Genomic DNA, 16,962 nt, shown 5'->3' on the forward strand with positions numbered 1-16,962 from the left:
TGTTGACAGAATTCAAGCCCTCATGATTGTAGGACTTGGGTCTCTTTTTACTTGCTGCCTATCAGGTAAAAGCTACTCCAGCTTCTAGAGACTATCTCATGGTCACCTTCCCCCATCTTCAAGGTTAGCAACAGAAACTTAGAGACCCTCTCATATTTTGAATTTCTCCTGCCTCTCCTTCTGTCTTCAAATTTCTCTGATTGCTGCGGAGAAAAGTTCTTGATTTTAAGAGCTTGTGTGATTACACTGGACCCACATGAATAATCCAGGATCTCCCCATTCAAAGGTCAACTGATGAACAACCTAATTCCAGCTGAAAACTTAATTCCCTAATACCATGTACATATTGACAGGCTCCAGGGGTTAGGATATGGACATCTTTTGGGGGCCATTATTCTGCTTAACACACGGTCTAAACACTCATTAAAAGGCAGAAACTCAGATTGGGTTAAAGCAAGACCCAGCTATATGCTGACTACAAAAAAAAAAAAAACCCACTTTAAATATAAAGGAACAAATTGTTTAAAATAAAAAAAGAGAAAAAGGTAAAGCATCCTAATCAAAGAAAGCTAGACAGAGGAGAGTGATACAAAACGGCAGACTAGGGAACTGCATGAAGCTTTGGAAAGCTCCCCCACACATCAGAGATTCTAGAAAGCAACACACAAGCAAACAGCAGGACATATGCTCAGAGAAGGCCTGAGAAGACAATCAGACTTTACCTCTGCCTGATCTTTAGACTCGGCAAGAACAGGAAGTGAAAGCTAAGGCAGAGTTGTAAACAACATGTCCAAGTATTGAAGGAGTGCTCCAGCACAGAGCCAATCTGCAAAGACCTGGAGTCTTTTCCTTTCTTTCATTTTTTCCTTTTTGCTCCAATCATTTAAGAAAATCTCTAACTTACCACTAGCTGAGCACTAAGGTAAAGAAACAGAGACTACACACAATACATAATATAGTCATCAAAAAAAAAAAAACAGTTTAGACTAAAATTGTGGTGATGGTTGCACATATCTGTGACTATATTAAAAACAATGGAATTATATATGTTAAATGGGTAAATTATGTGGTATGTGAACTGCATCTCAATAAAATTTTAAAAAACATTTGAAAAGTCACTAATCTAACAACTACAACTTAGTCAGCAAGAACAACAAATCTTGGGGATGGAAAGAAATATGATTTTCAGAGTTACAACATGCTAATGCTCAAAATGCCTAGTTTTCAACAAAAACTATGTTATGCACAGAAACAAAAAAGTATGCTCCATTCACAACAAAAAAAGAAATTAACAGAAACTCTTTCTAGGAAGCACAGATATTGTACTAGAAAAAGACTTTAAGTCAACTGTCTTAAATATGCTTAAAGAGCTAAAGAAAACCATTGGACAGAGAATTGATATCTCTGGAAATCATTGGACAGGAAACCGATATCTCAACAAATAGAGAATATCAATAAAGAGGTAGAAATTACAAAAAGAAAGAAAACAAAAATTTTGAAGCTGGGGGGCTGCCCCATGGGCATAGTGGTTAAGTTCGCGTGCTCTGCTTCAGTGGCCCAGGGTTTGCTGGTTCAGATCCCGGGCATGGGCCTACACACTGCTCATTAAGCCATGCTGTGGCAGCGTCTCACATAGAAGAACTAGAAGGACTTACAATGAGGGTATACAACATGTACTGGGGCTCTGGAGAGGAGAAAAAAAAGAGGAAGATTGGCAACACATGTTAGCTCAGGGTCAAGTTTCCTCATCAAAAGAAAAGCATACCTTTAAAAAGAAATTTTGAAGCTGAAATGAAAAATTTGCTAGTGGAATTTAAGAGCAGATTTTGGTAGGTTGAAGAAAGAATCAGCAAACTTGCAGATATGTGAATGAAAATATTTAGGCTGAGAAAAAGAGAGGAGCAAAAGAGAGATGGAGTACCTACATTAATATCATACAAAGTAAATTTCAGAGAAAAGATTACATGAGAGAATGAGGGTCATTTGATAAACATAAAGGAGTCCATTAATCAGTAAGATACAAGAGTGCTAAACATTAGTGCACCTGATAACAGAGTTTCAAATACACGAAGGAAAAACAGCACTTGAAGAAGAAATAGGCAAATCCACCATATAGTCAAAAACTTCAATAGCTCTCTCTCAATAATTGATAGAACACATAGATAAAACTCAGTAAGGGCACAGAAGACTTGAACACACTATCAACCAATTTGACATAATTAACATTTATACAACATTCTGCACAGCAATAAAAGAATACATAAGTGCACAAACAAGGTTTGCCAGGGTAGAACATATTCTAGCTATATGATAAATCACACAAAAGTCACTAAACAAATTTAAACTACTCAAATTAGACAAAGCAGGTACTCCTACACAATGGTATTTTTTATATCAATATCAGAAAAACCTGTGAAAATCCCAAAATATTTGGAAATTAAATAAAGCTCCCAGAAAGAAATTTTAAATAATGACAACACCAAAAGCTGACAGGGATGAGGAGAAGCTGGATTACCCATAATATGTTGCTGATGGAAATGTAAAATGGTACAGCCATGGTTTCACAGATTCTTAAAGAAAGTAACTATGCAACTACTATATAACTCAGTCATTACGTTACTGGGCATTTATCACAAAGAAATGAAGGCTTATGTTCACACAAAAAGCTAGACACAAATGAAACAGCCCAAACTGGAAACAACCCAGCTCTATTCAACTGGTGGTTAAACAAGCTGTAGTACATTGATGCCATGGAATACGACTCAGCAATAAAAAAGAATGAACCATTGATACACACAACAGCCTAGATGACTCTCCAGAGAATTACGCTGAGTAGAAAAAGCCAGTACCAGCAAGTTATATAGTATATGATTCCATATATATAAAATATTATTGAATTGGCAAAATTATAAAAATGGAAAAGATATTAGAGGAGGAGAAGAAACAGGAGGGAAGTGAGTGTGTCTATAAAATGACAACATGAGGGACATTTGTGGTAATAGAAATGTTCTAGAGGTTGACTATGTCACCGTCAATGTCTTGGTTGTGGAATTATACAGTAGTTTTATAAGATTTCATGATTGAGGGAAACAATAAAGTGTACATGAGATCTCTCTACTATTTCTTAGAACTGCATGCGAATCTACCCTTATCTCGAAATAAAAAGTTTAATTTTAAAAAACTCAAAATGAGTATGTTTTTTATCTTGATTTGATGATTTCATTATCAAAACTCACTAAGTTGTACACTTTAAATACATGCAGTTTTTTGCATGTAAATTAGGCCTCAATAAAGCTGGGGGGGATATAGTATTTCTCTTTCTTTTCCCTTCCTGAATGATTCAGTCTTACAGCTCTTAGGTGAGCCAAGAATAATAGGCATCCACACAAAAGGGGGATGGTGGGGGCAGTTAGAGACGTGTTGCACTGTCCCAGAGCAGAGTGTCAGAGCCCAAGTGGGTGAAGAGGACCTTGGCATAGACTGGTTGCCTGGTGCAGGTGTTGGTGTCTACATAACACAGCTGCCAGGCATGTTGTTGTCTAAACACAAGTGGCAGAAGAGGACAGCCATACATGGAGGGGACGGAGGTGGTGATGAGAGATTGCTTACATACAGATTGATGATGTAAATATATTAAGGATAATGGAACCAGATTTCTCATTGTTGGAGAAAGAAATTTCAAACATGGAAAGGGAGGAAACTAGAATGAACACTGCAGTGTTGGATTGCAACTGGAGGTCTTGGTGCAAACTCACAATTTTCAACAAACAGCTGTATAGAGAAATAATTAATATTAAATGTGTGAAAGCATGTGTGTGTGTATATACATATATATGTATAGATATTCCCTAACTCTGTCTACTGAGAGGGCCTAGAAGCAGCAACATCCTAATAATAATGAGCCCATCTAGCCCCCTGACCTTGGCTTCTAAATACCATTCTACTTTAAAGGCGTCAGGGCTACTTGGAGAAATGGCTGAAGCCGGGGCCGGTGCAGGAAAAATAGATGAAGAGCTTGAAACACCCTATTGTCTCAGAAAGTAAAAAATGCTAGAAATCAGGAGAACACAGAAGGCAGATTGAAGTAACTAGCTCAATCTGTGACAATTTGGGCACCAAAATAAATAGGGATAATAACAGAATGACTTGAATGAAGTAGGAAATCAAGAGTCTCCATTGCTATAACTAGCAAGTAAGTAAAGAAATAAATTAAAAATTTGATGTGGAATGAGATATTTCATCTTAATGTGAACATTTTAATTTTGACTCAGATAATGTGAACATATATTACTCATATAATTAAAAATTAATTTCAAATATACAGCTCATGGGCCCAGCCCCATAACCTAGTGGTTAAGTTCTTTTTTTCCCTCTCTCTCTCTCTCTTTTTTTTTTTTTTTTGAGGAAGATTAGCCCTGAGCCAACATCTGCCACCAATCCTCCTCTTTTTGCTGAGGAAGACTGGCCCTGAGCTAACATCCGTGCCCATCTTCTTCTACTTTATATGTGGGATGCCTACCACAGCATGGTTTGCCAAGCGGTGCCATGTCCGCACCCGGGATCCCAACTGGTGAACCCCGAGCCACCGAAGCAGAATGTGCACACTTAACCACTGCACCTTTGGGCTGGCCCCATAGTGGTTAGGTTCCTACACTCTGCTTTGACAGCCCAGGTTCGTAGGTTCAGATTCCAGGCATGGACCTACACCACTCGTCAGCCATGCTGTGGCAGAAACCCACATATAAAGGAGAGGAAGATTGGCACAGATGTTAGCTCAGGGTTAATCTTTCCCAGCTAAAGAAATCGAAAAACAAAAAAACACCTCATACTTAACCAGTCTTATAATCTATTTGGGGGGAATGGAGTGGACTGTGCGAACTCTAGGATTTCCCTGTCCAGCATATATTTCCATCTATCACATAGTAGCTGACGAGCTATGGGGAAAATAAAGAGGGAGGAGTATAGAATGGCTCTTGCTTTTCTTGCTTGGGTGTCGAAGCGCTACTACTTAGTACTGGGAATATAAGAGGAAGAGAAGGTGGGGGCAGAGGAAGACAATGGGTTAAGTTTGGAAGATCGTCCATTGAGGATGAGCAAACAGTTGGCTTTATTGGCTTGAAACTTAGGAGAATCTAGCACTGAAAGAGCTGACCACGTGAGTGGGGAGCCCTTGTACGAAGGCTGGAGAAAGAGAAAAGAATTCAGCCAAGGGAAGAACCCTGGGTTAATCAGACATTTAGGAAGAGCTTTACTCTGCTTGGAACAGGGCCAGTTATAAACAAGCACAATTATGAGCAAACACGGGAAGGAAAATATTGAAATTTCAAAATTTAGAAACTGCCCAAAGGTCAACAAAAAGAAGAATTTAATATTCTACCACTTAGTAGGATGTTATCATTAAAAATGCTATTTGTAAAAGCTTATAGTATCACAAAATGTTCATGATAGTGTCTGTTTTCCTTTTAAAGTACATAATATTTAAGCAATGTAAAAATAGGCATAGCAAAGTCTGGAGGGAGATACATCAGAAAGTTAACAGGAGTTATTTTAAATGTGCAAGTCTATAAGGTTCTTCCTTCTACTTTGTTATATCTTTCAAATTCACTAAATAATGCTTTCTCACAGGGGAAACAGTCACAAAAAGAATTTTCTTCCATCCCTTGCTAAGATAACCACAGTTACAGTTCCTGAATAACACAGAACCTGGACACATAGTGGGCCTTCAATGCATGCATGACCGTATCAATACCTGCGACTGAAGGCAGTTGCCTGATACACTCTGCCCTATAAAAAGCCTGCCATCCATCTCCTAGAGAGCCGCGTGTCCTGCCGTCCTGGATCTTGCAGTGCATGATGAACAGTTCTGCCTCTACCATCTCTGTCCACTGACATTAAAGCCTTGATGGGGCTTTACCTGGGGTTCCCAGGAACCATTCCTATTAGACTCTCTGATGGGTCCCAGGGGGAGTTAAAGCTCCTGTTGGCTCCTCTGAAAACAACAATCAGCAGACTGTGAGCATCCTTCTTCCAGTCACTTGTCCTGCAGAGAATCAGAGATGATCACTTCTTAATTTAGTGTAGCGGACTCCTACCTTGACATCTCACTGTCCTTCTGACTCGTGCAGTCACTTCCAAGGCATCGGGCTCTCTGGAAGCTGGCATGGTCCATGTGGTAACTGCATCAGGGCCCCCTGCCCATTGCTGAACGTTAGCCCTTAACACTGCTCACAGCCCTTTACCTGTTCATTCCAGTTCTCAGGGCCAACCCTATTAGTACATATTAGTATCTCCATAAATAATAGATGAGATGTGAGACTTGGGTTACTTGTGCAAGGCCAGGCAGCCAGTGCAAGGTGAAGCCTCAACACATCAATATTGTTACTCCATTTGTTACTGTGATCAACTCTGTGGAGTTCCTTGGAGTGCCCACGCAAAGGGGGCCCACGGCCGCAGGCATAGCCCTGGATCCAGGCCTCTGAGTATCTTCTGAGGCCGGGCCTCAGAAGTGTGGGTGTTCGGGAGCTGAGAGATCATGAGGCTCAGCCAGGATGAAAATTACAAACAGAGGAAAGGATTTCTTTAAGTAGGGCAGGGGGAAATGTCACTCAGGGGTCCAGAAACTTCATCAGAACCTGTCTTCGAGTTCAATTTCAATTCCTGTCTTCCAGAAGTGATGGAAACAGGATCCAGAAGCCTGAATGAGATGTCTGGCCATCTGGCCAGTGCTGCCGCCATTTGGAACCCAAACAAGCCTCTCCAACAGCCTCTCAGGCCCCAATCCTGGAGCACGCTGGGCAGGGCCTCCCCAAAGAAATCCCTCCCATTGCTTGTGTATTCCTCCAGAGGTTTCTGAGCTCTACTAGACGAGCTTTGCTGTGAATGAGGTAAATGTGGTCTTGGTCCTCTGGGAAGGTAGATAAGTTAAACATTCCACACAGTGTGGAAAATGTTGTGAATTGGAAAGCAAGGACAGATCCCAGCTTGGGAGGATCAAGGAAAGCATCAAGGGAAATCTTTCAGTATAATAGGGAAAGAGGAAAGAAGGGATGGGGGATAACATTTTGTTTCTGGTTTTGTTGTTGTGGAAGATTTTGTGATGAAAAGTCTAGGGGGAAAAAGGCAGAAAAAGAGTGGAAGAGAAAAATTTTAGGTATGATGATAGTCTGTGAGCTTCAGATGGAAACCTCAGTCCCCCCTGAATCCTAGTTCTGCCCAGTCTCCTCCTCTAGAAGAGTGACGTTCTATCCTCTCCTCTGACTTCCCATTTTAGGTATCTCTCTGACCCAACCAAACTCATTTAGAAATGTGGGAAGAGGAACAAGACAATAACCATTCTTTGAGGGTGACTTCTGGTTCCAGTTCTTACATTTAAAGAACTTGGGAGTCATCACTACAGTCTTTAAAAGAAGCAAAAAGCTGAACAAACTGTAAATCAATTACTTTTCTTGGAGCCTTCCGAGAATTGAGGTCACAGAGTAAATCACTACCCAAAATCTTCAGAGAAGGTGAATGCAGAGAATCAGAGTCAATATAAGCTCATCTGAAGCAGAAGCCACTGGAGTCATACACAGGTAGAAACACATAAAAGGACACTTTGACAAATCCTGAAGGATGTGTGTGGGCTAGCATGAGAGTGAGAAACTCCTGGGGTCACTGTCTTAGGAGGGGCTCACACCTAATCATGGGTTTTACCTCCAAGAACTCCATCAGGTTCTCACAGTGAAGAACAGTGAAGAAACTCTGATGTTTCTGGTGCGGGAGGGTACAGGTGGAAAGAAAGATAACAACCTTTAAAACATTTTGAAACATCCCCGAGTGTTCTCCACAACAGAGACCTACTGAGCAGGGCAAAAACTACCAAGCCTTATCCCACATGGGAGAAGGGAAATTACTGAACTGCAGCCCCCTCCAGCCTTCCTGTCTCATATAAAGAGTGAAAAGAAGAATAAAATAGAAGCACTTGTGAACATCACAACCCAGAGACACAGGCCTACTAAAAGGCTGAGATTTAATCATATCCCCACCTCCAACACCTTATCACCACATCCACAGCACACCAGTGTAGCAGTAGGATCATGGCTGAAGGAGCTACAAGGCATAGGCTCTATTTAAGGATGAGATTTAGGGAAACCTAAAGACACCAAGAAAGACAGAAACAAGGACACTAGAGGAAATCGAAGCCTCTGACGTGTACAGCTACAGTAAATATTAAACACACCCCAACACATAGGCAGATTAACATAAAACTTCACACTAAAGGTCTATTTACTTCAGTTCCTATTACCCAACACATCATGTCTGCTTTCAACAAAAAATTACAAGGCATGGTAAAATGCAAGAAAAAGCAGTCTGAAGAGACAAAGCAAGCACCAGATCCACCTTCAAATGTGACACAGATTTTGTAATTATCATACATTGAATCCAAAATAACCATGATTAATATGTTAAGTGTTCTAATGGAAAAAGCAGACAATGCACAAGAACAGATGATGAATGTAAGCAGAGAGAGGGAAACTGTAAGAAAGAATCAAAAAGAAATGTTAGAAACCAAAAACACTGCAAGAGTAATGAAGAATGCCTTTGATTGACTCATCTGTAGATTGCATGTGGCCAAGGAAAGAATATGTGAGTCTGAATATATGTCACTAGAAACTTTGCAAACTGAAATGCAAAGAGGAAAAGACTTTTTTAAAAATTTTAATATCCAGAATATTCAAGAGCTGTGAGACAGTTTCAAAATGTATAACTTAAGTGTAACTGGAATATCAGAAGGAGAAGAAAGAGAGAATGGAGGGGAAGAAATATTTGAAGTAATAAAGGCCAAAGATTTACCAAAATTAGTGACAGGTTAACCATAGGTTTTGGAAGCTCAGAAAAAAACAAGCCAGATAAATACTAAAAAAGTGCATACCTGTACATATAATATCCAAACTTAAGGAAAATGAAAGTTAAAACCTTGAAATAATCTAAAGGAAAATAAAGACCCTACCTCCAGAGTGTTTCTCCCTGTTTGGGATAAGAATTACAGGCTTCTCATTATAAATGATGCAAGCAAGAAGAGAGTGGAACGAAATATTTGAAGCATTGGGAACAAAAACCCACCAACCTAGAATTTTATATCTAGTGAAATTATCTTTCAAAAGTGAAGGGGAAATACAAACTTTCTCAGACAAACAAAAAATCAGGAAATTTAGCAGCAGCAGACCTGCCCTGCAATAAATGTTAAAAGCAGCTCTTCAGGGAGAAGGAAAATGATAACATGGATCTACATAGAGGAAAGGAAGAGAAGGAATAAATGAAGATAAAATAAAACTTTTATTTTTCTTATTCTCAATTGACCTAATAATAATGATAATATATGAGGTGTTTATAATATATGAATAAACAAAGTGAAAAACAGCAATGATATAAGGAATAGGAGAGAGGAACTGGGAACTCTCTTATAAGGTACCTGCACTACCTATAAAGTGGGATAGAGTTATACAAAAGTGGACTTAACTTAGTTGAAAATGTATATTACAAATTTTAGGGTGACCACTAAAATATTTTTTAACGAAGAAGAATTGATATTCTAAGAGAAGAGAGAAAATGGAGTCATATAAAATACTTGTTTAAAACCAGAAAAGGCAAAAAAAGAGGGGAATAAAAAAAGAATAGGTATAATGAATAGTAAACAGTTGCAGAAATGGTAGATATTAATCCAGCTATATTAAAAAAATCACTAAATATAAATGTTCGAAATTCACCAATAAAAGAGGCTATCTCAGCGGATTAAAAAACAAGATCCAATTATATGTTGTCTATAAAATACCCACTTTAAATATAAAGATATAGATAGATTAAAAGTAAAAGGATGGAGAAAAATGTACCATGCTAACACTAACCAAAAGAAAACAGGAGAAATTATATTGATTTCACACAAAGCAGACTTCAGAAGAAGGAAAGTTATCAGGGATAAAGAGGAGTATTGCATAACAACAAAAGGGTGATTTCTCCAAGAGGACACAAAATCCTTAATGTGTAAATCTAACAAGAGTGTCAAAATATGTGAGGCAACAACTGATAGGATTGCAAGGAGAAATAGATGAATCCGTTGTTATTGTTGGAGACATCTTTCCTCTATCAGAAATGAACAGATTCAGCAGGCAGAAAATCAGTAAGGATATAGTTGACCTGAACAGCACTGTCAATCAACTTGAGCTAACTGATGTTTGTAGAATACTTCATCCAACAACAGAATACACGTTCTTCTCAAACTCACATGGAATATTTAACAAGAAAGACCACATTCTGGGCCACAAAACACACTTCAACAAAGATAAAATAGAAATCAAACCAAGTATGTTTTTAGGCCATAGTGGAGTTAATCTGGAAATCAATTACAGAAAAATAGCTTGAAATTCCAAAACATTTGGAGATTAAACAACACACTACTAACACGTGGGTCAAGGAAGAAGTCTCAAGAGAAAAAAATATTTTAAACTAAATGAAAATTAAAATACAACTTATCAAAATTTGTGAGATACAACAAAAGTAGTACTTAGAGGGAAATTGACGGCATTGAATGCATCTATATGAAAAGAAAGATTTAATATCTCTGAGGGACTTTGGTTCACTTACCTGACTGATGTCTGTTTCCAAAATATTAGGAAACATGAATCCTTCTTTAGATAGCACAGTGACAGAAGAAGGAGCACCATCCCACCCATGAAGGCAAGGATGTGAATACCTGGGAAGATGAGCTGGAGCTCAGCCATGGTGCAGTAAGGCTCCTCAGACAGGGAAGGTGGTCCAGGTCATGGGAAATGCATTGCTGCCTCAGGCAGCTGGGCATTAAGAGTGCACATTCTAGACTAGAGTTCCAGGCCCACGTCACAGAGCTTTAGCACAGACACCAAAGTTTCCTGAGGGGAAGGGAGGGGACAACACAGGAGAGATGAACCCACAACCCTTCCCCCACCATCCAGCCCAGCAGATCTGTCCATACCTCCAGGGCCCCTTAGATACCTGCAACCTACCTTTCAACTCCACCCGTTCACCATACCATATATTTACCTTGGTGAACTTTTCTATTTATTCTACCTGTTACCTAGATATTACCTGAGACCGTTTACTGCTTGATGATCTCCCTTTGGACCCCACATCATCTTTGAAAGTCTGCTATGCCCAGGGATTTACACCCCCAAGATCTACTCTGCCCTCACTTACAGCTTCCCCTGATACTTAATGTGTTCTTACCTCTAGGAATCAGAAGTATACTCAGCAGCAGCCCCACCCCCAATATCTCCTCAAAAGAATCCACTTTCACCAAGAAGCATGAGAGAGCAGAGTAGCCTGTACCAATGATTAAAAAGCGTGAGAAAGAGGGAGACAAGGGCATGGCTCACCCATGGACCCACGGCAAACAACTTGAAAATCTTTAGTAGTACTTTTTTTCCCAAAATCCCTCTTAGGCTGTTCAGCCCCTAAGGATTCTCAAATCTAGTCCCCTCCACCCAAACAGTGTCTCACCCTGCTGCTCCCTCTCTCTTCTCTCTGCTAAATCCCCTCTTTCCCTGAAACATTTTAATTTTTACTTAATTTTACAGAGCAGTTGTGCTGGACCCTGACTCACAGAACCAAACTCATCTTAATTTAGGGAGTGGGCTTCTCTTTAGCATAAAGTCTAATGAGCACAAATGTCATATTTAGCGATCTTTTGTTGTTGTTGCTGTTTTTTGATCACACCTGTGGTTACTTCCTCCGTTAAAGGTTTTACGATTTTTTTCCCTTCTACTTTCTGTCTTTTCACCAAAATTCCCATCAGCATCTCAATACCTTTCTAAATAATAGTGTCATTTTCGTTTATGGTACACATGTATTTATTTCATCTCCCCATGCTAGCTAGTCATTTAATAGTCCTAACTCTTACAGCTTCATTATTCAGTGCTAAACTGCTGAAATGAAGCCCTGTGTCATGTCCTCCCTCTGCCTGCCTGCATTCCTTCGCTGAGTCTCAAGACTCAGTCTGGGCTGTAGACACCCAGTCCTCTCCCTCCCATGTGAGAGGGTTTACCAGTAATGACAGCTCCTTTCTTTCCCCGTCTTCTCCTGCATCCACAGCTTCACCATCATCTCCACGCAATAGGAAGGTACACTTCAAGCCCACCCCTCTCATGGACCCTTCCTCGACTATAGGAGGTGTCTCTCTTCGGAAGAATCCCTCCACGTATCTTTACATCTCCGGCAGTGTTTTTTTTATAGCGAGTCTGGTCCTGACTGCTCCTGAGGTCCTAGGACTCACACTTGTGAAAACATCCTTTGAAGTCTGAGCAAGATAAGCTCCACCAAAAAAATGTCCAGTTGAGAAGGGGTTATAAGAATGATACATTGACCATATTCTTCAAAAGTGACCTCGTTGTAAATGAAAGGCTGAGAAACTGATCCAGATTAAAGGAGACTGAAGACACATGACAAGTAATGCAGTTTGTGATTGTAGGCTGAATCCTGTAGAGGCGGCTCAAAAAAAAGCCACAAAGGACATTACTCAATAAATTGTCAAAAGTGAGATATGAATGGGAGATTAGTTAAAAGATTTATGCCAATGTTAAATTTACTGCAGGGGATAACCTGCTGTATGTAAGAATATACTTTTTCTCAAGAAACACACAACAAAATATTCAAGGAGAAAGTGCATGATGCACAGAATGTATTCTCAAATATTTAGGAATGCATGCATATTTTTCATATATGTGTGTATGTTCATATAGAGAGAGAAAGGGGATAGAGGGAGGGAAGGAGACAGAAACAGATGAAGACAGAGGAGAGACATCGAAAATGGGTCAGGGGCCGGCCCCGTGGCCAAGTGGTTAAGTCCTCATGCTCCACTGCAGCGGCCCAGGGTTTTGCTGGTTCAGATCCTGGGCACGGACCTGGCCCCACTCATCAGGCCATGCTGAGGTGGCATCCCACATAGCAGAACCAGAAGGACCTACAACTAGAATACACAACTACTTACTGGGGAGATTTGGGGAGAAGAAGAAAAAAAAAAGATTGGCAACAGATGTTAGCTCAGGTGCCAATCTTTGCAAAAAAAAAGAAAAATGGGTCAAAATATTAACAGGTGAATCTGGATAAAGAGTATATGATTGTTTGCCATCTATGCAACTTTTCCACAAGTTTATTTTCAAATAAATACATTTTAAAAATGAGCCATTGACTGTTGTCCTGAATTTTACCTAACCTTTGAGATTTGTGGCTTTGACTCCAGCAGCTGCCACCACCAGCATACCTAGGCCCCAGAAGTGTGCAATGGTGACTTTAAAACAGTTAACTCAGGTTCTGTCTCAGGCAAGAAACCCAGGATCCTCTTTGCATATTTGAAGCGTGCTAACATTTCAACAGAGTTACAAAATACTGGAAAGAGCACCCCCCCAAAAAAAAAGATTTTTAAAAATTATACACAATATAAAAAAACAAGAAAAAGAACAAAAAATTCAACGTGTACAGCATGGAACCCTTAATTTCTTTCCTATTTGGTGTCACCCGGTCTTCGGTCTTCTGGCATTTTGAGATGTGAGTTGGTTTGCTGGCATTTCGTCTGCTCTGCTAGTCTGCTAGTTACCACACCTCCACTGGATTTCCATCTTCCAAAAATGTGTTGACATCTTTTGTCCTGTCCTCTCCTTGTCATCCTCAAGTGCTTATTCTTTTTGTGTCCTTGCCTTGTTTTAACAGCTTTATTGAAATATAGTTCACATACTTTACAATTCACCTGTTTAAAGTGTATAATTCCATGGTTTTTAGTATATTCACAGACATGTGTAACCATCACTACAGTCAGTTTTAAAACATTTTCATGGCTTCAAAAACAAACCTTGTGACCTTTAGCTGCCATCTCTCCCTCCCCTCATCCCCCCAGCCCTAAGCAACCACTAATCTACTTTCCATCTCTCTAGATTTCTATATTCTGGACATTTCATACGAATAGAATAGTATGTGGCTGTGACTGGCCTCTTCGCATGGTTCATCCATGTTGTAACATGTATCAGTACTTTTATTGCCAAAAAATACTACGTTGTCTGGATATACCACATTTTATTTGCCCAGTCATCGGTTGATGGACATTTAGGTTGTTTTCACCATTTGACTGTTATGAATAGTACTACTGTGAACATTTGTGTACAAGTTTTTGTGTGCCCACGTTTTCATTTCTCTTGAGTATGTACCTAGAAGTGAAATTTCTAGGTCATATGGTAACTGTGTGTTTAACTTCTGAGGAACCGTCAGATTGTTTTCCAAAACACCTGCACCATTTTTCATTCCCACCAGCAGTGTATGAGAGTTCCCAGTTCTCCACATTCTCACCAACACTCATTATTATCTGACTTTTTTATTCTAGCCATCCTGTTTGTGAAGTGCTATCTCATAGTGGTTTTGATTTGCATTTCCCTGATGACTATTAATGTTGAGCATCTTTCCATCTAATCTTTTTAACAGTGTTTTGGGAAGGAGAGGAGTTAAGTGTTTGAGCTGCTTTGTTTAACTCAAAACACAATAGCTCATTGTAAATGTATGACAGGAAAAATTTTATTCTGAATATTTGAAAACACATAGTGATGTCAAGTCCTTATCACATGTACAGCTTTCTCCTTCTGTACTCTCTGCATGCTGTAGTCACTGTGTTGTTAAGGGACTGCAACACCGTGCACTGCATTTGCTCAGGAAGATTCCTTTCTATGAGGGGTTGAGGGAGGAGTTCACTCGGGTGACTCCTCAGGCTTGACTGCAGGGCCGAGCAGAACTGATGGCCAAAGCCTCTAAAGCTCAGTGCTTTTGGTCCCCATGGCTGTGTCCATCTGTTGTGGGTCAGTGTGCCCCACAGGTGTAACTGTCAAAAAATCGTGAGAACTGTGACACGGGCACAAAGCATACATCTGAGAGACGGGTGGCAGGATGTTCTGATGGGCTTTTGCCCTTTAACCATAGTGTAGGAGATGGGCCGTATCACACATGCCAGATGACAACTCTGAGAGCGGGGTGAGGGGTACATGGGAAGATACACTGCTCTCATACATGTTTAAACATTTCTGTAATGGAAAGCTTAAAACAGTGAAAGTTGGGTGCCTCATAAGGAGACGGAGGGGACGAGAGGATCCCTGGCAAGGGGGCTCAGTCTGTGAAGACGAGGGTTTAGCTCTCGCAATAAGGACATTTAAGGAAGTGTAATTCCTCTGAGGTTAGGAAGGAAACCTCTTTTCATATACCAGGAAAGAAGGAAAGGAGGAATGGGAAAGGGTTTTTGTGAAGGTTTTTTGACGGAAAGTTCCTATCTCATGGCTTCTAGCTCCTCTGTGAATGGTGGTCCAGTACATCTACTGAGCAAGTGGAGACGGCCTAAGTTTGAGGAAAGTGAAGGAGATTTGAAATAAAGTAGAGAGGCAGCAGAGAGAATGGACTAAGGAAACAGTGACCTAAGCCCCATTTGTAATGGACCTTTTTAAATGTTGGTTACCTGACAGACCATCAAATTTACCTTGGAGAGGGAGGAGATGAAGACAGGAGCTAGGTGGATAGATGAAGGGTAAGTGGAAAGATGAATGGCCTGGAGTTAAAAATTATTAAGGGGGCTGTACACCAGAAGGATCAGGGATGAGGCCAAAGGGTGGAATATCAAACTGTGTTAATCCAGATGTCAGAAGTGTTCCTGGTGATAAGCCCTGGAGTGTGGCAGTAACTGTCCTGGAATGGAAGTAAAGGACCCTAAGATGAGATGATGTAGGATCTGAGGGGTCGGGCTATTGGCTGGTCCATCCACATGGATGTTCGAGCCCTCCACGGCCTCCTCACCTCTTCGGTTCCCTGCCCTGGGCCCTGTCCCACCTTTTGTCCCTCCTAGGGCCTCCACAGAATCTGCATTATTTTTTGACCCTAAGCTTCAGACATTGGAGTGTCAATGGCATAACTCTGGACAAGAAAATACAAGTGTGGAGTGAGAGAGGGCTGTGGTGGACATCGGTTTTGTTTTGTTTTTTCTTTTAAGACCTAGCATTCACAAGTCTTTCTGGAAGAACTACCTCAAGTGCCCTCTAGGGCACTGACCCCATGTTTGAGTCCCAGTCTATACAAGTGGAGTTGCCTTCCCTCCAGGCCCTATTGTAAGGGTGGGTCTGTGTGCAGTCCATGGTGAGTCCCCCAAACATCTGTAACCTGGTGCATAGTCTGGGACTCGCCTCTGGTTCATGAGCTGCAGGTGTTCTTGGGGAGACCAACCATGGCTCCACCAAGGCCATGAATATCAAAGGAGGCACCTCCATCCTGAACATGAACTTTAGACAGTAAGGGCAAGATCTTGTGTATTTCCATCAAGCATGGATGGAAGGAAGGCACCAAGATCACCTTCCCCAGGAAGGGGATGCCATGCCTGATGACCTCCCTGCAGATATTGTTTTAGTGCTCAAAGAGCAGCCCCATGCCTTTTCAGAATAAGGCATCAGTGTGCTGTGCAGTGGTCTGATAAGCTTCAAGGAATTGGTGCCTGGATCAGATTGAGGAAGGGACAGGGGGAACAGGACAGGGTCACAATATGGATGATGAGGCATAAACCTTTGTTCCACCAGCAAGGTCATTCCTTCCCCTCTTCAGTTTTTCTTACCTTCCCACTCCCTCTAAGGCATCTTTTCCTTACTCTCGACTTTATTTTACCCTGGGAGGTAGGTGGCTGCCTGGTCAACATTACTGCCACTGACAGCCAAGTGATGCTTTTGCTCTGCAACAAAATGTCATCAATCAGCAATCTGAAGAAATACCCAGGGAGGGGAACCACTTCCCCCAGCTGTCTTTCCAGTAAGGAAACTTCAGTGTAAAGTCTAAAGTATGCTTCCCCAACACATTAAGATGACCCACGTGACAGATTCTTAAGCAGCATCTGTGCTGTTCCTAGCCCCTCCCCCACCATCCCAGGATCCACTGCAGCAGTAACCC

The sequence above is a fragment of the Equus asinus genome, chromosome 23 (assembly GCF_041296235.1).
Source record: "Equus asinus isolate D_3611 breed Donkey chromosome 23, EquAss-T2T_v2, whole genome shotgun sequence".
In the NCBI taxonomy this organism is placed as follows: domain Eukaryota; kingdom Metazoa; phylum Chordata; class Mammalia; order Perissodactyla; family Equidae; genus Equus; species Equus asinus.